Source organism: Mastigoproctus giganteus, chromosome 4 (genome assembly GCF_048544385.1).
Source record: "Mastigoproctus giganteus isolate SK-2022 chromosome 4, ASM4854438v1, whole genome shotgun sequence".
NCBI classification, from domain to species: domain Eukaryota; kingdom Metazoa; phylum Arthropoda; class Arachnida; order Uropygi; family Thelyphonidae; genus Mastigoproctus; species Mastigoproctus giganteus.
In genome coordinates this window covers 42,224,971-42,247,370 of record NC_143578.1, presented here as the reverse complement: position 1 = coordinate 42,247,370, position 22,400 = coordinate 42,224,971, and the positions used below count along the sequence as shown (strand labels likewise).

At 37.0% G+C, this 22,400-nt stretch overlaps 1 protein-coding gene across 1 annotated transcript in view; it reads right to left on the bottom strand.

The window, feature by feature from the left end:
- LOC150086666 (dynein axonemal assembly factor 19) overlaps positions 1-11,141 on the bottom strand; it is a 33,955-nt gene extending 22,814 nt beyond the window's left edge. Inside the window, exon 1 of the mRNA XM_090371509.1 lies at positions 11,119-11,141. The gene's annotated coding sequence lies outside the window, so the exon portion shown is untranslated. The remainder of the gene's footprint in view (positions 1-11,118) is intronic.
- Positions 11,142-22,400: the final 11,259 nt, after the last annotated feature.

Genomic DNA, 22,400 nt, shown 5'->3' with positions numbered 1-22,400 from the left:
ATTGCGTTACAAGTAAACACATGGGTTGTGTTAGGGTAGCTAAGAATAGAAACAGGTGCATGTATACCTGCGTGTACACCAATGCTAGGAGTTTGGTAAATAAATTTGATGAATTTGAGGTATTGCTCAAAACATCAAAGGCAGATATTGTTGGGATATCAGAGACGTGGTGTCACACAGATATAAGTAATGCGGAACTGGAATTTGGGGAATACAATGTGTATAGAAAGGATAGACAGGACAGGAGGGGAGGAGGGGTTATGCTATTAATTAAGAAACACATAAAGTCCAAGGAAGTGAAGCCAGTCGACATTGATGGACAAGGCAGTGCCGAATCAGTTTGGTGTGACATAAGCATAGGGAAATCAAAATTGAGAGTAGGAGTGTGCTATAGGCCTAATGACTCTGATGAGTATAATAAGATATTGTACAGGGAAATAGAGTGGGCCAGTAAATCAGAGAGTCTTATAATGGGGGATTTTAATTTCCCAGATATTGACTGGAATTTGTGGGTTGGTCACTCGCACACTAGCAAGGCTTTTGTGGATTTATTGGATGATTGTTTTCTACACCAGCATGTTCGTGAGGCAACAAGAGGGAGCAATACTCTTGATCTGATTATCAGTAGTGACTCTTCATGCATTAAGAACCTGCAGATAAATGAACCACTAGGTGGCAGTGATCACAGTGTGTTGAAGTGGGACTTACTCAAGGAGGTAACTACCATCAGAGGTAAAGGGAAGGGTTTTTGTTTTCGTAAAGGCGACTATGATGGTCTGAGACAGTATTTAAATTCTATACAGTGGGACCATCTGATGATGTTACCAACAGCAAACTCAAAATGGGAAGCATTCAAGGAACTAATCTTGGAGGCTACCAGGCTTTACATACCAACTAAGAAATATTGTTCAAGGTTTAGGCCTAAATGGTTGTCAGATGAACTAATGAGACATGTGGCAGAGAAGAAAAATGCATGGGATACATATAAATTAATGGGTGACATGGAAGCCTATGATAGATATAAGTTGGTCTGTAACCAAGTCACAAAGGAGATTAGGCAGGCAAAGGCAGACTACGAAAAATCCTTGGCAAAGGATGCAAAGAAAAACAGAAAAGAGTTCTTTACATACTTGAACTCGAGAAGGAAAGGGATGAATCAGATTGGTCCACTGGATATTGATGGTTCAACAGTTGAGGATCCTGCTCAGGTGGCTAACAATCTAAACGAGTATTTTGCATCTACATTCACGCATGAGGAGTTATTCAGGAAGGAGAATGATGTAGGTAAAGTAAACATTGGCAGTGAGCTGGATGATTTTGTAATAACTGAGAGGAAAGTGGAGGAGAGATTGTTGAGGATAAACATAAAAAAGGCACCTGGGGTGGATGGGATCTATCCAGTTATATTAAAGGAGGCAGCAAAGGAAGTATGCAAACCCCTAGCCATAATTATGAGAGCTTCTTTGGACTCAGGGGAGGTACCCATAGACTGGAGATGTGCAAATGTAACCCCAATTCACAAAGGAGGATCAAAGGCTGACACAAGTAATTATAGACCTGTTAGTTTAACTTCTGTTCCAGGTAAATTAATGGAGGCACTGGTTAAAGAAGCACTGCAGGATCATCTAGACAAGAATTCAGTTATAGCTCAGACGCAGCATGGTTTTGTTAAGGGCAGGTCTTGCCTGACCAATTTGATTGGATACTATGATGTAGTCACAAAAGAACTGGATGCAGGGAATAACTTTGATATTATATATTTGGATCTTAGAAAGGCTTTTGATACTGTTGCACATGGAAGACTGCTGCACAAATTGGAGCAGTGTGGCATTGGAGGCAAATTGCTGCTATGGATAAGGGGATGGTTGAGTGGCAGAAGACAGAGAGTGGTAATCAATGGACACTGCTCAACGTGGACTAATGTTATTAGTGGAGTTCCTCAAGGTTCAGTGTTGGGTCCGTTGTTGTTTTCGGTGTTTATGAATGATATTGATGATGGGATATCAAGTTTAATGTCCAAGTTTGCAGATGATACAAAGGTTGGCAGGGTAGTCAAGGACACTACTGACGCTATGCTGCTGCAACAAGATCTGGAAAGGTTGAACAGATGGGCTGAGAGGTGGCAAATGAAGTTTAACATTGACAAATGTAAAGTACTGCATATGGGAAACAGTAACCCCAGAGCAACGTATCAACTCTGCGGTACCACACTGACAGTGGTGGAGAATGAAAAGGACCTGGGGGTAATTGTGCAGGGAGATATGAAGTTCTCTGAGCAGTGCAGACGAGCTGCAAGAGTAGCTCATGGTGTCTTGTCAATGATATACAGGAATTTTTCTAGCAGGGATAAGGAGGTGATTATTCCCTTGTATAAGGCAATGGTTAGGCCACATCTTGAGTACTGTATACAGGTCTGGAGGCCTCATTTCAAGAAGGATGTAGAGCTGCTGGAACGGGTACAGAGAAGGGCAACAAGATTAGTAAATGGAACAAAGGGTTGCTCTTACGAAGAAAGGCTTAAGTTTTGCAAATTACAGAGTCTGGAGACTAGGCACCGGCGAGGTGATCTGATAGAGGTGTATAAGGCCTTGAATGGTTTGAGCATGCTCAATGCCAATGGGATTCTTCATCTTTCTCAGAATAATCACCTCAGAGGGCATAAATTCAAATTGAGGAAGGACGGATGTCGGATAGATGTGCGGAAATTTGCCTTTGGCCAGCGGGTGGTTGGTTGGTGGAACCGACTTCCATCACTTGTTGTTGAAGTTGATAGCCTAAACAAATTTAAAGCTCAACTGGACAGGTATTTCGAACGAACGGAGGGGTGAAATGGGAGAGGGTTTTTTTTTTTTTTTTGGGCTGATGCTGAATAAGCTTGCTTTCTTGCATCGTATGCCTCTACTAATGCTAATGCTAATGCTAGATCATCAAATATACAGTTGTTCTTCATTCTCAGCTAAAATATAACAAATATGTTTAACTGTTTTTGGCTCATAAATGACGGTTTTTTTTAATCAGTTTTAATTTTGAATAATTCTTTTCCCACTTATCACTATTACTAGAGTTGTTAGTAAAATTCTAGTTTACTAGGGAAATTCTGAAATAATTCAATTAAGGAACTACTACAACGGTGGAACCTTTAACACTGCCATAATACAAAGGGTACTAGGAAAGTTTTGCAATATGACGTAACAATGAATCACAGGAAGCTGCTTGTTGCTGCATGTTGAGACATGTTCATACGTGCATAGTAGCCGCCGCGCCAAGTCGATGGGCTCAGTTATTCATTAGTAGTGAGAGTGTAAAGTGCTTGCGATGGCATCGTGGTCACGAAATGAGATAAGGATAGTTTTGCGGTATAATTTCGTGCGTGATTTAACCATAGACCAGTGCTTAGAAGAAATGACTCTTGCACTAGATGATGATTGTCCACATCGTACAACGATATTCAGGTGGTATAGAGAATTCCAAAGGGGAAATTTCACTCTGGAGGATTCTGAGAGGCCGGGAAGGCCACGAACGTCAGTTACGGAGGAAAACGTTACTGCTGTGAGGAAAATGCTTGACGAAAACAGGCGAGTGACCTACCAACAGACAGAGGATACTTTGGGCCTAAATGCACCAGCAATTCGTTCGATTCTGCAAGATCATTTGCACGTGAAGAAACTTTGTTCTCTCTGGGTGCCGCATCAACTGACTGAAGAGCAGATGACACGACGTGTGACTTGGTGCCGGGAGATGTTAAAAAAGTTTGATAAGGGACAATCTCGGTATGTGAACAACATCGTGACAGGTGACGAGACTTGGCTGTACTATTACGATCTGCCGACCAAGGCTCAAAACAAAGTTTGGGTCTTTGATGATGACGACACACCTGTAATTGTCAGAAAATCCCGATCTGTAAAGAAGAAAATGATAGCTGTATTTTTCAAATCGAGTGGAATTGTGGAACGTGTCGTTTTGGACACGCAGAAGACAGTCACAGCTAAGTGGTATACTGAACAATGCCTGCCTAAAGTCATTGGATCTATGAAGAACCTGCGGCCCAAGTCAAGAATGGACACCTGGTACCTCCATCACAAAAATACTCCAGCTCACCGCGCCAAAGCCTGCACCGAATATTTGACCACGACAGGACTGAAACTTCTCGAGCACCCTCCCTACAGTCCAGACCTTGCTCCCTGCGACTTTGCACTGTTCCCGCATGTGAAAATGACGCTAAAAGGGAGGCGGTTTTCCAGTGATGAGGACCTTCTACGGGCTTAGGACAATGAGTGTGCTTTACTCCCTAGTGAAACTTGGCAGAACTGGTTTAAAGATTGGTTTCGGAGGATGGAGAGGTGTATTGAATGTAGAGGAAATTACTTTGAAAAAATTAAATAAACAAAGCTGTATTGCAAAACTTTCCTAGTACCCTTTGTATTAACAAAAAACTGATACAGTAAGACAATCATGGTTTTTTTTGTTTTTTTTTTTCTTTTTCTATTATATGTACTTTATGCTTATATTAACAGTAGAAGTAAGGAGTTGAATCATATTGGGCCACAATGCCTATGGTGATGACGCTGCTCAGGTTGCAGACAAACTGAATAGGTATTTTGCATCTACATTCACCCATGAGGAATTATTTAGGGAAGGGGATGCCAGAAGTTTATTAAACTCTAAAAATAATAAGAGGCTAAATGAATTTGTGATAAATGAAAGGAAACTGGGGGAGAAATTGTTGAAAATGGACATAAAGAGCACCCGGGATGGATGGACTCTATCCAATTACTGTATATCAAGGGAGGCAGCAAAGGAGGTAAGCAAACCCTCAGCCATAATTATGGCAGCATCCTTGGATTCATGGAAGGTCCCTATAGACTGGAGATGTGTGATTATAACCCCAATTCATAAAGGGAGATCAAAAGGCAATGTGAGTAATTACAGACCAGTTGGCTTAACATCTCTACTCCAGTCATCTGTGGGAGATCTGACTGAGGTATTTAAAGTCTTGAATGGATTGAGTAAGATGAATGTTAATGGTATTCTAAAAAGAGAGGACTGCCATAATGCATGCATAAAATAAGAACCATAAAATGCTCGATTTAGACTAAAAATTTAGAATTTTATTCTAAGAAACGTGGTTGATCTGTGTAAATATTCACTTTTGTATTAATATCTACTGTTTTCTTCACTTTAATTGAGTTCTGTCCATTTTATTATAAAAAATATAAACACAAATTTGGATAAATTGTATAAAAGTTACAAATAATGAAAAATGTGCTTTCCTTTTGACTCCAGCTTGTGGAAAACCCTTATGTTATATTAAAAAAAAAAAAAAAAAAAAAAAAAAAGAGTAGATATCAATTTTGATATCAGTGTTTAACTGTTTTTGGCTCATAAATGGAGATTTTTTTTTAATCAGTTTTAATTTTGAATAATTCTTTCCACATTTAGTGAAAGTAACATATTAGAAGAGAAACTAATCCACAAGTTTAAATCTGGCAGTTCTATTCAGGATTAAGTCATTTTTGACACCACATGGTAAACCAAAAAAAAGCAGGGTACATTTCAGGAAGAAATGAAGTTTTATATGCATCATGGCTGAAATAACAACCTAGATACAATTCTTGTAATAAAACTATTACAAAAATTCAAGTGTGACCATCATCATCACCTGCAGAGAATGACCTAAGCATTCTGACTTGCCATCAACTTAAAAACATGCTATCTATCAAATAATTCAGCATTCTGAGGAGAGGGGAGGTGCTGTTAATCTCCATAGAAGTGGAAGACCAGGTTTAGCTAGAACAGAATATAATACTACATATGTTATGCAAGCTCTGAATCAAACCCCACAAAAATGCTAAGCAAATTAAAAGAGATTTTTCTGGAGAGTTTCAACTTAGTTAAAAGTACCCCAAACTTCAGCAAGAAGAAATTTAAAAGATTTGGGTACAAGGTTTAGTTTCCAAATTTGCATCACACACTTAATTAGAATGATCCAGACAGGAGAGTTAAATTTGCAGAAAAGTTTCCTTAGAGATGCAAAAATAATAAAAATCTGCTCAATGAAATCTTCCAGTCTAATGAGGAAATTTAAGCCAATGGTCATGGTAACAGACACAGATTCATTTATTGGACAACTGAGAATCCTAACATCCAAACTTAAAAGGAAGTAAATTGTCCAGGTATTGTTTGGGCTACAATTTGCTCTGAGGAAATTATCGGACCAATTTTTTTTAAACAGGAATTTTACTTCAGACTGCTATTTATCAATGTTACAAGATTTTGCTTATCCTTAAATTGAAGGAAAAAGACAAAAGTGGTGAATTAGGTTTCATGGCCCTATTAAGTGGCCAATCAGGTAAGATTTAACTCCCACAGATTTTTATTTATATATATATATATGAGCCTAGTTAAATGCCCGAAGTCTATTCAAAGTAACCTCATACCACAGAGAACCTAAAAATAGTGATAACTGCAGAATTCACTAAAATCTATCAGGTTATACTGAAAAGTACATAAAACTGCACAAGTCTGATTTCATGCACGAGACTAAAAGACACCTCTCTATACATACAAAAAAAAATAATAATAAAAAATTCATGTTTGTTAAATAAAGTTTAGTTTCCATTATACTGTTTTTGAGAACTTAAAAGTGCACCCAGACTTTTAGCACACCCTGTATATTATCTATCATTAAATGCTCAGTACCATTCTAAAATTTAACTGAGGCTATTGCCTTCCTGCCTCACCAGCCGTTTCCACTTAATTGTTGCTCAGGTAATGATTTGGAACACTGAAATCAATCCTAAATATTTTTAAAACAGTAGAATCTCAAAGTATGAGAGGGTTGGGTTCTTGGTATCCCCATATAAGTGAAAATTCGCATAAGTTAGGGTTCCCCTATAGAAAATTCTTGTAATAAAGTAAAACTAGATGGACTATTATAACCATATACAAGTATATATAAACTATTGCAAATTGAATTTGCATAAATTTAAAAAAACTACAATTAGGACAAGTCTCCCCTCATTAAGGGTGCATCTTTAGATATCTAGTTCAAGTACAGAAATCTTATCATCTAAATGAAAAGGCAACATTGCACATCTGCTATACTGCCCTTCCCCATTCCATTTCTATTCCTTTCTTCGTTCCTTTTCCCTCTCACGTGTTGCTAACTACCATCATAAAAAGGAAAAGTTATAACTACAGGTCGTGAACATAAGTATCTAATCAGGAGAATCGGGCTCAATCGCATACTTTCAGTTTGCATACTTTGAAATCCTACTGTACTATTATAAATGACAGAGAGAATCACACTATAAACTGATTTGAGAAATATACATGGTGTGATGCTGTGATAAAAATACAAGTCTACAGCCTGTATATAAAATATGCCTGCTACAAACTTTTAATACTTATACGATTACATTTCTTCTAAATATTTTATTCAAGTTAATTGCCAATTACAAATCATGCAAAAAAAAAAATTATATAAAAGTTTTTATAAAAGTTTCCATGAAAATGAAACAAATCTGCAAAAATATTGGTTAACTGTATACCATCATTATTTATTTGGTTTAAATGAAGCAGTCCAAACTACTCATATATACAAAACCTGAAATGTAGTGCTCAGAGTACAAAATTTATAGACTGTAGAAAGAGTAACTAATTAGCAAAGAGGTAACGATTAGCAATATGATTTAATGCTGGTCCTCTTTTAGTATTTTTATGGCTTTTAATTTAGAACTGGTTGACTAAGTGCATCATGGAAGTAACCATGTAGCCAGTATGCCCTGTTACCAGGGCAATATACTCTGAGTGTTCACTAGTCACAAATACTGTCAATTAGAGGAAGAAGGTGACACTAGAAAGTTAAAATTTGATTTGGCAACTATGCTATGTATGCATATTAAGTAACAAATGTTAGCATGACTAGTTATATGCATTAATCCTAGAATGCTAATTATGTGTATAAGACATGCAGGACAGGGATACTTCTGCTTGGTTCATATTAGTGTCCCATAAGGGGATATGCTCTTAAGTTTTTTTTCACAGCAATCCTCCAACTTTCATCTGTCAGCAGAGCAAGCTTTTCATCAGCTAAACTGGTGATTTAAAGCTCCTGGCCTCAATTAGCTCAGCCAGATGACCCAGACAGAACACAGCTCATATAAATGAAGATTTTCAAAGTCTGGCCGTCTATCTGTCATTCATCTCACTAAAAATAAATCGGAGAAACTATACTTGATAGTACACTCACTAAAGAAACACTCTGAAAAATTCAACCAACCATTCAAGTAACACATACATCCAAAACTGTCCACAAGGACAAGATATGCACATTATCATATTCATCAATGACACTAAAATATGTATACTGTGTAATTCACCCTTCAATAACTTATGGAGCAAAAATTTTCACCTCAGCAATACCAGCATCCCAAAAACAAAAAAGGATCCAATACAACAAATACTGGTCCCTTCACTGGATAGCACACAAGCTAAAACTGCCACCATATGCATATATCACACAAATGGTGAGTTCCTTAAATTATATCCAAGTTTGGAAAAAATCTTAACTACATCAGTCTAGATTAAAAATATTCAAGGAGCAACAACATACCAGCTTTTTGGAATGCCTCCCAGTAGAAAATCTCACCCATTAAGTACACTACTTTGATAGTTTCTCTGAAGATGAGGTTTGCTAAAAAGTAAACCCTACCAAATAACCATCAATTTATGAACATGATTTGTCAACTCAAGTTTGGAAATTGGATCCAGACTACTAACGATTCATTAAAAGACAGGGGAAAACAGAATAACTGTGCTAGCACTGCAATAACCAGACGTGCATTAATAAGAATTCCACATCTAGTCACTTGCAATCATAAGATGCAGCACTCTGAATACTGCAATACACCAATCAACCCACTGCTTTCCTAAGGAATATGCAATTACACCACAATGAAACCACCTCTTGATCCTCCAAATCATACTCCTTATATATCAATTTAGTGAATCTACATAAAGTACATATAAGAAAATGTTATACTTATGTTTTTTTTTTAAGTTATTATATTCACTGAAATTTGTAAGCAGCCATTTCGATTCACATATATTTTGTACTGTTTCAATTATTATCCTTAGCTCACCGTATCAGAGAACTATGTCTGTAGTATTGCCTTATTTTTAACTTTATCTTTTCTGTAAAATCTCTGGCCTCTATTAGTCATTATGATCATGCTGCAACTCTATATCTTTCCTTTTCTTATTCTCTTTATTTTAACATAAAAGTACTTATGAATTTACTACTTTAATTCTAAAATTTACAAAAAAAAAAAATTTTTAATTAAACTTTTTATTAACTAAATTTTATAATTATATCAGTATTGAAAACACTTTCCACCAAATTATTTATTTTTCTTTATATTGCAATGAACACAACAAATTGCTCAGTGGTCTCTGCAGAAAATGGAAGAGGAGCAGCACACTGTTCCCTTTAAAGCCGACTATTACTGATGCTGATTAGTTGGGTTGACACTGATTTCACAAGTATTACTTACAATAAATTTATTCCAAAACTTGGTATTACCACTACTAGTGATGCAACTAAAGAATATTCTTCAAAACATTATTCTCAAGAAATATACATAATTAACCACATAAAAATTAATGATTGATTGTAATGATTACTGCTTTTCATTTCTTGAACACAAGCAGTCTCAAATATAACAACACAAGTATTAAACAAGCACAACACAAGTAAAAAAAAAAAAAAAAAAATTTCTATTTGACAGTCATCATTTGTATGAATGATTACTACTTTAAAGTTCGTATCACAACAAACTAAAGTAACATTTACCAAATGACCTAACTGGGTCAACTAAGACAAATGTAAAATATTTATCAAGTGCAATAATATGGTTTCTTTATCAATAACAACTGATCTGCTAAAAACTATTATACATGCTGTACAATCAGTGCATAACCTAATATATAAGATAGATTATTTTATTAATTAATTATCTAAGTAATGTATTATAATTTTAATTAAAAATATAATACATTAACTGTTGCCATATTATTGTTCAGAATGTTTTCTTAATGACCATTTGTACATAAGTGTTAGCTGTCAATCTAACTTGTATAAATACTGTACTCAATCATGTCAGCATTAATAAATTTGCAAGATAGGACTCCCATATAAATACTTCAAAGATTAATTTTTGGCTTTTTTTTTTTTTTTCTTTTCTTTTAACATTATAATGCTTACATACAAATCTAATTTCAAAAGATAATGTAATTGATGCAAGAGTACCTGAGCTGGGAGTTTTCACTGCTTTACATTTTATTAACCCTAGCCAACGATCTAACGTCACTAAACATAAATTTGGACGTATTCAATCAATGATATAGTACTTTATGTTTAACTGATAGCAGGTCTGACCAATGGATGACCCACAAAGACAGGCATGGCACTATTCTCTAACGCTCGAAGCTTTATCGAGCATTACAAAAGAAACTATTATACTAAAATAACTGGGTTAACACTATTTGCCAAAGTCATTTATACACTTTTATTATACTACGACAAATAACTAAAATTTGAAGCGAAAATTTAACAAATGTTTATTTCTGTTACCATATTCTCAGTGTAGCCAAATTCTTACTGCTGCTATTCAAAGTAACTGAAAGAAACATCAAAGATTTTCAAAAGCAAAGTGATTCGTTAAAAAAATATATGAAAGCCATTTTTTAAATAATAACTGAAAACCCCTTCTGCTTTAATTTTGATTGTTGTATAGCAGTACAATTCATTTCTTATATTAATATTCTATTTTTTATTTATTTTATTTTTTTGTATGTTGAGCTTTAATATGCTGAATGAAAAACAATGTCTTAATTATATATTATTATATAATTAAAGTTCATGTATTACATAATTAAAGTCCGAATACAAATTATACATGGGCTTTAATACATTCTAACATAAAAAGCCCAACAAATTAGTCGAGAGGCAAAGTCTTACGAGAATGAATGTAAAGTATTTTATCGGTGTTTGTTAACTTGAAATATAAACTTGTTATCACATACAGGAATCGATAAGGAATAAAACAAACTTACTACCTCTCAAACAAGCAAGTGAAACATTAGATCGTCAACACAACAGACAAGACACTTTATGATCGAAAGATCACCATTTGACAGTTGTTCGTAACCTGCCCTCTAGCGTTACTTGCTCGTCAAGTGCTTTCTTGTTCAAACAGGTTACCATGAGCACCATGGGATTTTTATTTATTTATTTTTTTTTTTTTAGAAGAATTAATAAGAGAAGAAAGGTCTTGGGAATGTTAAATCCAATATTATGGAGCAATAATGTTCTCCCAAAAATCAAACGATTAATATATGCAATATTTCAGAGTATCTTATTATATGGATCTGAGATTTAGAGTATAAAGGAAAAGCAAAGGAAGAAATTGCTAACTGTCGAAGTGGATTTTTGGAGATCAGCCCGAAGATCTAAATTAGAAAGTTAGGAATGAAGACATAAGAAAAGCAATGGACGTTCATATAAACATCTAATTGACAAAATAGAACAAAAAAAGATTAGAATGGTATGGACATGTTATGAGAATGGAGGAAGAGAGACTACCTAATAAAACGATGGAATGGGCACCCCTAGAAGGAAAAAAAGAGGACTTAGAGAAACACGTGGATAGAGGGCAGCTATGGGGAAAAGGAAATTGAAGAATGAAGACTGGGAGGACAGAAAGGAGTGGAGGAACAAAATTAAAATCTATAAAAAATAAATAAAATAAAAGTTAGGTCGAGGATAACCGTTGATACAACGAAGAAATCCAAGAAAGAAGATTTTTTAGAGTAGGCACAATAAGTGATTATACTTCTATTTGAAAAAAAATAATATATATATATATATAAACAAACGACTGGACTGTAAAGAATTCTGTGAATACTCTAGAGTTCATTTATATTACAAAAAAAAAAAAAACTTTACTCTCATTATAAAAAGGTGCGTGTGCCGAGTACGCGCGATACATGGTTTTATGTGAAACATCCTTCGCGTTTCTTTTAGGTATTTTGATTTGTATATATTTGATTACAAAATAAATTTCATTCACAAATTTCCATAATTTCAGCTGGAAAACAAGAGATACAATGGATTTATAATAGCTAAATGTCTCTGGAAAACAAATAAATGATTATATATGTACATATATAATCATTATATTATATAATCATCAGATAAATTATCAGTAGTTTTAATCATAATTATATAATCATTAATCATGAGCGCGATTTGAACGTTAACGTTGAGTTAGAAGAAACTAAACCGTTAATTACGTTCCTGCAAGAAACGTTCGATCTAACTCTAAACACTAATCCCTCAATTTCAACAAGATCGAATACCTTAATCGGCTCTGTTTTTCAGAGACATTTAGATACGTTGCAATGACAAGTATGCGTTTCTTACTTTAGCTATCATGAATCGATTGTATCTTGTCTTCCAGCTGAAATTATGGAAATTTGTGAATGATCAATAAAATATTTAAACTACAAAAGCTCTTTTATTTCGTAATCAAGATATACAAATCAAAATACCTAAAAGAAACGAAAAGGATGTTTCACATAAAACTAAGGCCGCCGTAGCCTAGTGGTCAGGCGCGCGGGTGCATAAGTACACGTGCCTTGAGTGACCGGGGTTCAAGCCCGTGACTGCTGAATACGGTGCTGTTTCTTGTATTCTGTCTATCTTGTGAACTCCTCTGACCGTTTGGTCGTCCCGGAGTATAAACAGAAAATTTATTTATTTATTTATCTACCGCGCGTGCACGGCACACGCGCCTTTTCCAAGTTTTTATAATTTCATTGTATGTACATATACACTGGTGTTCAAAGAAAGTGCATCACCTAGGAATTTCACATTTCTAACCCTTTTTCGCGATGGTACGTTACATTAATGACTAGCATCACAAATAGAAATATAAACAAAATATATGTATTAATAGTTAAGGCAAAACTAAGTAATATTTGCCAGGTGCTCTCAAAATGTTCCAAAATGAGCATTTGCAAACTTTATACAACAGTTTTGGTAAATACGACAATTATAGCTTTGGTAAATACGACAATTGTGATAAAATTTCGTAAATACGAAATTTTATCACAAGCCCTCAATTTGCTTCAGTTTGTCATTTTAAATGGAAAACAAAATGAAAAGTTCACTAGGTGCAAACTAACATTTAGTTGAATCTGGCCCTGATGACAGCAGCACACCGTCGAGGCATTGACAAGATCAATTTCTGAAGATAATAAACTGATAGTTCGTGGTTCCAAACACGAATTGTGGCTTCCTGAAGTTCACGAAGGGTCTGGTTTCTTTTTGGAAACTGCAGATTCCACACGATGCCAACAGTTCTCTATAGGATTCAGGTCCGAGCTGTTTCCTGGCCAGCTAACAGTTGTAATGAACCCTTCTTCCAACCATTTTTTTCATCCGTAACAAATGTAAACACATTACTGTCGAACCTCTAATGCAGAAATGAAGCTAAAATAACTACAGAAGTGCCTACTTACACTTTTCGCCCGATGACAAGGAGCAGAGTCGTCCTGAAAGATGCAGTTTTGGCAGGTTGAAATGGTCTCTAATGGTTGGCAGCAATTCGCCTTCCAATATAGCCAGGTATCCATTGGCATTTACGGAACCTTTTATAAACTGCAGGTGACCTACTCCGCGATACGAAATGCACCCCCATATCACTTGGCTGGTAGAGAATTTCACTGTAGACACCATACAGTCTGGATGGTATTCTTCACCACGTCTATGGCGAATCGTTTGTCTCCCATCAGAGCCATGCAGGTTGAATTTCCTCATATCCGAGAAAACAACTGACTTCCACTGTTCGGGGGTCCATTTGACATGCTCCTTACACCAAATTAATCGGACCTTTTTTCATTTTTTGTGTGAGGAGGGGCTTCTTCTTAGGAAGACGGGCTACAAGTCCATTTTTGAAGAGGCGTCTTCTGACTGTTACTGCACTTGCTACCACTCATATGTTCTTCCCATTCTCTTTTCAACTCAGACGAAGAAGCTTTATGGTTTTTAAGGCATAAGCGCTTCAAAACGCGGTCCTGTTTTGGCGTAAAGACTCGTTTGCGTCTGGTTCCTTTTTACCTATCAGCAGAACCAGTATTATTGAGTTTGGAAAGAAATCTGCTCATTGTCGACCAGGGGCGGCTCGTTGGTAGGAACTGCGGAACTGCAGCACCCCCAGCTTCTTAAATCTAAATATACAATCAACAGAGTTATATGAAATTTTGTGAAGAACGGAATGAATATTTTTTAACAGGTCCCGCATATAGTATACTCATTATTATTATTATTATTATTTGTAAACGAATTCTCTTGATAAAATTGTATTGTATTGTATTATTATTATTAGTCATATGGTGCAAGGAAGCCTGAGGCTTATGCTGCACCAGCCAAAAAAAATTTTTTCTGAATTACCCCGAGAGAGAGAGAGAGAGAGAGAGAGAGAGAGAAGTAGAAGGGAATCACCAAGAAAAAGAAGAATGATGATATCCAGCTCAGGACCCTGGGTGTGCCAAGCCCATACTCACCAGATGTAAGCCCCTGGGGTTGTCCTCTATTTCCAATAATAATTTCAATAATCAACGAATAAAAACACGAGATCGTTTTCAACTTTGAAGTTTAACCGTAGGTGGAACTGTGCGCTACACAGTTCCACATTGAGGCTCCAGTGATTGAGTCAATGCTTAGTTGGAAGGTTCCCAATACGCAATTTTAGAGGTGATAAAAACGAGTCAAAGGAACTGCGGAGCAAGCAGTGCCGATTTGAACAGTGCACCAAACTTGAATGAAAATGTTATTAATCTATTTTCAACAAATAAAAAGCGAAGAATGGATTTTATTTTTAAATAAAATTTCGAGATTACCCAAGTCTATTAATGGTAAGTGTACAGTTAATGTTTTGTAGTATTTTTAACCTGCTTATTATTATTATTATTATTATTATTATTACCATCTATGTCTACATGTCTTATAACCAAGACAATTTAATGTAACTTGAAGAAGCAGCACCCCCATACATTAGAGTGACGAGCTGCCACTGCTGTCGACTGATTACAGAAGACTATAAGCAATATGACTGGGGGGGGGAAACATCTTTCCTCACTTAAAACAACATTATCACTCTTTCTTCGTGGCGTCAACTGCACGTAACTCGCCATTCTGACACAAACAAGGAATGACGGCACCTCTTGCAGAGCGTGCTTATCAGTGGTATATTTGGGCTGGAACGCACCAGAACGACGTACCGGTACTTTTTTCTAAATGTCATAATAGAAAACCATTAAATTTATACACCTAATATTATGAAACAATGGCATAATCAAAGGGGAGAGAGAAAAATCTATTTTACCCATTGCTACCAAAAATATATATGTATTAATAGTAATCTTTAAAATTAATAGATTTCTTTAAAAATGTATTTAAAAACAAAAATATAAATTTTGCAATGAAACTTGATCGTTTCTTACTCAAGTACCAAGGCAACGCATCACAGTATATCTCATTCGATGAGATCCAACGAATGAGATATATACTGTGATGCGTGCGAACGCTGCATTTTGATTCGCCATGAGCGAACGCTAGAACTGGTTGTTCTATGAACCGTGAGTCTGAAGTATGATTCAGTTACTGTACAGTCGATGTGGCGTTATCAAGTGGTCTTCTGGAGAACGAGCGTTCCGGTACTATTTTTTTTTAGCAATACATCTCTGGTGCTTATATAGTTGAAAGTAACAGCTGATGCAATTTTACATCAACACCTAACGTGTTAATCTTATCTGATGCAATCTGTAAGAAATACTGCCATATACTTACGTTATTCGGACGACAATTACAATTTTAGGGGGTGATGCACTTTCTTTGAACACCAGTGTATATATACACAGGGCTAGCTCAAGGGTACATGATACACCTAGGCCACTGACTGATGGCACCTCTCCTACCAATGAGATGTTCATTTTTATAAATGATTAATTTTACCAATTTGTGCCAAGGTTTAGGGGGAGTTGGCGCCCTAGGCCAGTGCCTACTCGGCGGCCTTACCCTAAAGCCGGCCCTTTAATCATGAGTTTTCATCATTTTTATAATTTATATTTTTATAAATGAGATCATTTACAAATTTCTAAAAAAAATTTCTATAATTTCAGCTGGAAGACAAGATACGATGGTTTTTTTCAATAGCTAAATGTCTCTGGAAAACAGGGTCGATTGAGGTACCCGATCTTGTCGTTGAAATTGGGGATTAGTGATTAGTGTTAGATGGAAAGTTTCTTGCAGGGAGGTAATTAACAGTTTAGTTTCTTCCAATCCAAAGTTAACGTCGAAATTGCCGCTCATGATCATGGGTATTTTATGTAAATTTTTCTTTAACAGCGCAAAACGAAATGAATGAAGTCAATTATATCCTGTATGTCACTGTTATCATTATGTTTATTTTCTTAGGTCTTGTCCCCTTTCATTCTTGCTCGATACTTTCAAGAACGCTCTGCACTCGACTTTGGTATCATTGAACTTTCAAATGTTATTTTTGAAAATTATTTGTTTTATTATGTTTTTCTAATGCAGTTCGACGAAATTCAAACCGAATGGCGTTTGAATTTTGTAAATCGGTTCACTAGAACTCGACATATCGTACTGATCAAAAAAAATCCATCACTTGCTCTAATCACACTACCACACAGAGTGGTAGAGTTTTGATATTTTCAGGAAGATTATTCCAGGTTTTAGCGCCTCTATATTTTATATTTTCTCTCCAATGGCTTTTCTGAAAAACGGGACCTTCAGGTTTGCTTCATTCCTTAAACTGTATGGTATTTCTTCTTCTATTGTTATGAAAAAAGGATCTGAAGAGAGGAGGAAAGTTTGCAGTTTTCAAAGCATTGCAGAAAAAGGCCGTCTCAGCTTTCTGTAACAGTGGGTAAATGCTTAAGAGTCTCGTTTCCTTGTATCTCGAACTCACCGATGCATTCCAGAGAAGGCCTAAAATTGAAAGAAAACACATCGATTGAGAATGGAGTTGATTCTCGCAAGGTTTTCTTAACAGGTGGTACCCAGTAAGATGATTCTATAGGCGAGGTGAGGCTGAATTAAGGAAAGGAATACTAGTCTGGGAAGGGAAAGGGACACCCAGGCAGAGGCTCGGGCGAGTATTCTCGCTAGTGACGAAGTCTTCTTTCGTTATTCTTACTCGGCATATCATCAAGCCAGATTCCTAGCAACTTGACATCATTCACCCTTTCGAGTTGTTTTCCTACATAGATTTGGAAATCTATATTTAGTGGTTTATTTTTCGTTCTAAACACCATATACGGTATTTGGATTTTTCTGGATTTAGTATAAGCTGATTCTTTTGAATGCAGTACAGAGATTTTGAGTTGAAGCTGGTCAGGGTCTTAATCTGTGATCAGAATGGAAATATCATCGGCACATGCTACTAGATGGGAAGAAGAGAGAGAAATTCATTGATGTAAAGAACAAATAAGATGGGTCCTAGAAGTGAGCCTTGAGGTACTCCCCTGGAGAAATAGCAAATGCCCAAATTAGCCAAGGTGTCCAAAGAGGTGAATGTTCAGTTCGGCGGTTACGTTTTTCTTTATGTCTTCAACATCCTGAAATCTCTTTCCACTGGTGCCAGATTAGGCAAGTAGGGTTGATCTGATCTATACAATGCCATATTTCTTAAGATTCTTCACAACAAGTGCGGAATGAACGGTGGCACTGTACTGCAACAATAACCAGCTGAATTCTCTCGAAATTGCGGCCTCACCCAGGAAATTCGCTTCTATAGTCTTTGAAGCATCTGCATGTAGAACACAGCATTGACTCTCTCTCCTCTTCACGTACAAATTTCTTGGAAATTACACCCTGTTTGCCAAAAACATGATCAGCATCATTTTCCCAGTTTGATCCCGAACACCTTCCTTTTCCCTAAATCTTAATGCAAAATTTGACGAATCGTCTCCTTATTCTTATCCAACTCATCAGCCATCATTATGAGGGTAAAACGACGATCTATTGCCACAATTTTCCGAACATTTGCAACTCTGACCTCATTTCGAGAAGTTGACGGACACCCGCTTCTTGGGTCATCGCGAACATCCTTACTTATGTCCGTTTTTAAACTGCTAATACCATTCAAAAACACTGGTACACCTTTTAGCCCTTCATCATCATACACAGTTAACATTTCATATGTTTCTGTTGTATATTTTTCCAGCCTAAAGCAAAATTCGATATTCGTTCGTTGCTCCATTGCAACGAACGTATTTTTACAGGTCGCGAGTAACTGGCTGTTATTTACAACCTGTCAGCCCAGCCTACTGGACAATCTCTGTATAACTATCTGTTGGACAAACAGATGTCTGTTAATTTCGTGTGTTCTATGGTCGGTTTGTCTGTTTTGCTGAACGAAAAACCCGTTTCTGGGAGAAAAAAAAAACCCTTGCTATCTGAAACCGACTAACTCAGCAACGGAGTGAAAAAAAAAAAAAAAAACCATTAAAGTTCCTTGCGTCATCTACGGGGTTCAAACCCGGGCCTTTTCCACCCGGTGTAGGGAAGACGGTGATGATACCACTGCGCTACCCGAGCAGACAGATTGGAGATTTATTATTATTATTACTATTAAAATCACTTTATTTCCCAAGAAACCTTAGGTCACACCAGGACGGCTCTGTGCTAGAATTTATAGTGAAAGCGCAATGATGTGTACCGTGGTTTGTTGGCACATGCAAATCAACATCTGAATGCCACAGCCTACTTGAACATTGTCGCTAACCAAGTATATCCCTCATGTTCTTGGAACCATTCAATTTCATTAAACTCCGAAAAGTTTCCCTTGAAGACTTTCAAAGGCTGTAGAAGTGCTGTCTCCTCAATCTAAAAAGGTCGTGCTAAAGAGGAGTTGGGTAACTAAAGACTACTGCGTTTGGCTTCTGTGGTATGGGAGTTCATAGAGTTTATGGTTAACATTAGCATTAGCAAGGGCACATGATGCAAGAAAGCAAACTTATATAGCATCAGGCAAAAAAAATAACACCCTTCTCATTTCACCCATCCACTCGCTCCAAATGAGTGGACGTGTTTTTGTAAAGGGCGGCTCCTAGAACGTCGTTCAGCTCCGCCTCGTATCTCTGCGAAGAATAGTATCACTACCAATGGGCCAGTTATGTGTGTGACGGAGGTTTGTGTGTACTGTTGTTGTGTCTGGCCACTTCGCTACCCAGAAGCATCAGTCACCTGGACAGATGATTCTGAGTACTCGTCCACACCACAGGAAGGTGGGCCAGTCCCAATTGTGCTCGTAGTGTCTCAATTCGAGACTCTGACCCACCTGATGTTGCCAAAAGATGGGCCAGATTCCTCCGGGGGCCCACTCCAGAAGAAGAAAATAAATGAATAAAAAAAAATAATAAATAAATAAAATTAAAAAAAAAAAGAAGCTCCCGTGGTGTATTTATAATAAAAAATAAATAAATAAAATAAAAATTTTGGAGGAAAAAAAAAGGGAAGAAGAAGGGAAAAAAAATAATAAAATAAAATAAAATAAAATAAGAGATGAAGAGAAAAAAAGGGTAGAGGAAGGAGGGAAAAAAAGGAAAGAGGAAGAAAGTAAAAAAAATAAAAAATAATAAAGTAAAATATGAAGAGAAAGAAAAGAAAAAAAAAAGAGGGTAAAAAAATTTATCTATAATAGATACATAAAAGACAAGAAGGGGGAAAAACGTTTTTGTAGTGCATTTAAATATCTAAAAAGAAAGAAATGAAAAAAGAGAGGTTTAGTTGGAGTTAGTTTCTTGATAGTTTGCAATCAGTGACTTCCACCGGGCAAAGACGTCTGCAGCGAAGGCTTGGAAGGCAGCGAGCTTAGTTAAGGTGCTGATAAGTTGATGGACCTAGTCTGGGGAGAATCAGGGTTCTTGCTCTTGAGGCGTTCCCTGTATTCTTGAAACTGGACACATTAAAATATTAAGTGGTACGCATTTTCGCTCTGTCTATAGTAGCATAAGTTGGTATTTATAAGCCCAAATTGATGAAGCTTCTCATTAAATGATCCATGCCCAGTTATAAGGAAAGAGGGAGAACCAGATCCTATTTTTTTGGGCATCACAAAGGTCACATCTGGTCACCACCCCCACAGCTGAGGTGTCCCATCTGGTCTGTCACACTTTAATAAGCTCATTTAAGCTTCGAGCTTTCTCTCTTTTAACATCTGTATTTAAGGAGAGTTCTATGTCAAGGATAAAGGCAGGAATGCCTTTCCTGAGTCAGTAGCAAAGACCTCTATAAATTATGTATAAGTCTAATGGAAGGGTGCGTGCTATTACTTGGATTGCAGCTGTGGACACTGTACGGCAGACACGATGGGTTGCCAAAAGCATTCCTCTCTGAATTTTTCTCCCAGTTGTCTCCCAGGAGACAACTGGGAGAAAAACGGCCTTGTAGTAGAGCAGCAGGGTACACCTTGATAGTCTCTATTCTCTCCTGGATATTCTTACAATGGAGGCTGTGAATTTCTTGGTCTTTGTACTGAGATGCTGGAGATGTGGGAGGAATGATAGCCAGTGGTCGATTACCACTCCAAGGACTTTGGTTTGGTCAACAATAGGTACAGTATTTGGATTCTGTTGATTTTGACCTGAGGGGGGCCTTTGCAGATCAAGCCTGGTTCTAAAAACCATCATTTTGGATTTGGTAGCATTTATCAGAAGTTTGTTAACTACTGTACAGGAGGTGAGGTTATTGAGGACCCGCTGTGCTGTTGATTCTAGTGCTGCTCTGGAGTGTCCGGCGACGACGATAGTAAGATTGTCAGCGAATGCGATGATTTTGGTTTTTTCAAAGGTATTGTTAAGCCAGCTTTGCAATACCATATTCCAAACCAGGGGCCCCAAAACCGAGCCCTGGAGGCAACCCCGGTGGAGTGGTCTTTGGACTTGGAGGTGCTTTGATTTTACTAGTATAGATTGTTCAGAAAAATAACTCATGAAGAGCCAATAACCTTATGTGGACATTCAGCTGCTCGAAGGCGTTCCAAGGCACTTTTCCCACCAAACTTTGTCAAAGGCCTCCTCGAAGTCGATGAAAAAGGGTAATTCATACTTTGATTGTGATGTTTCCAGGTGCAGGATCAGGTCAGTGAGGGCATTTTCACATGACCTACCCTTGGTAAAGTCATGTTGAGCTGGAGAGATCGGATCATTAGAAAGAAATAGATTGGTCCAAATGTTTGTCTAGTTCTATCTTGAATCTGTTTAAGCTATCAACTTCTACGACAGATGGAAGTTTGTTCCAGCAATCAATCACCCACTGGCTAAAGGCAAACCTCTGCATATCTATCCTACAACTGTCTTTCCTCAATTTGAATTTATGCCCTCTCATGTGATTATTCTGAGTAAGAGAAAGAATCCCATCAGCATTGCACATGCTAAAACCATTCAAGGCCTTATATCCCTCAATCAGAACACCTCACAGGTGCCTAGCCTCCATACACTGTAATTTGCAAAACTTAAGCCCTTCTTCGTAAGAGCACCCCTTTGTTCCATTCACTAATCTTGTTTCTCTTGTCTGTACTCGTTCCAACAGCTCTACATCCCTCTTAAAATGGGGCCTCCAAACCTGTATACAGTACTCAAGGTGTAGCCTGACCATTGTTAAGGATGCAATTCAGAACCATCTCTACAAGAATGACATCGTCAATAGAATCCAAATGGGTTCGGAAAGAGGACGTCATGCCTGATCAATCTGGTAAATCATGATGATGTTATTAAACACTTGGATGCAGAAACCTATTTTGACAGTGGTTGGTTGTCGTAGGATTTTAGGCTCATTAGCAACTTAAACTATATCGCGCCGTATATACTGTCTGAAAATTGCGTGTGTTCTGTGGCTGATTTTGTTTGCTTGGCGATAAACCCCAGTTTCCGGGAGGGGAAAAAATGATGCTACCTCGCCTGACATCAACTGTCCAAGCCACTTTGTGAAAAAAGGCCAATAAAAATTCCTGCACCATTTACGGAATTCGAACTCAGTTGTTTTCCACCCGGGAGGGAGATTATTATACTAATTGTTACCCAATAGGACGAATTTTCGCTGACGAAACGTTAGACAGTTTATCTTGTGGTAATGTTAAGTTTCGACCGGCATAAAATGAATTTTATAGGATTATACGAAGGATGGGCTCAGGTTTATCTGTAACAATTATTTATGTTTTCATTTTATATATATATTTTTATTTTCGTGGTATTTAAATTACACAACACAAAAGATTGAGCAGCACCATCTTAAGGATGGGTGTGACGCA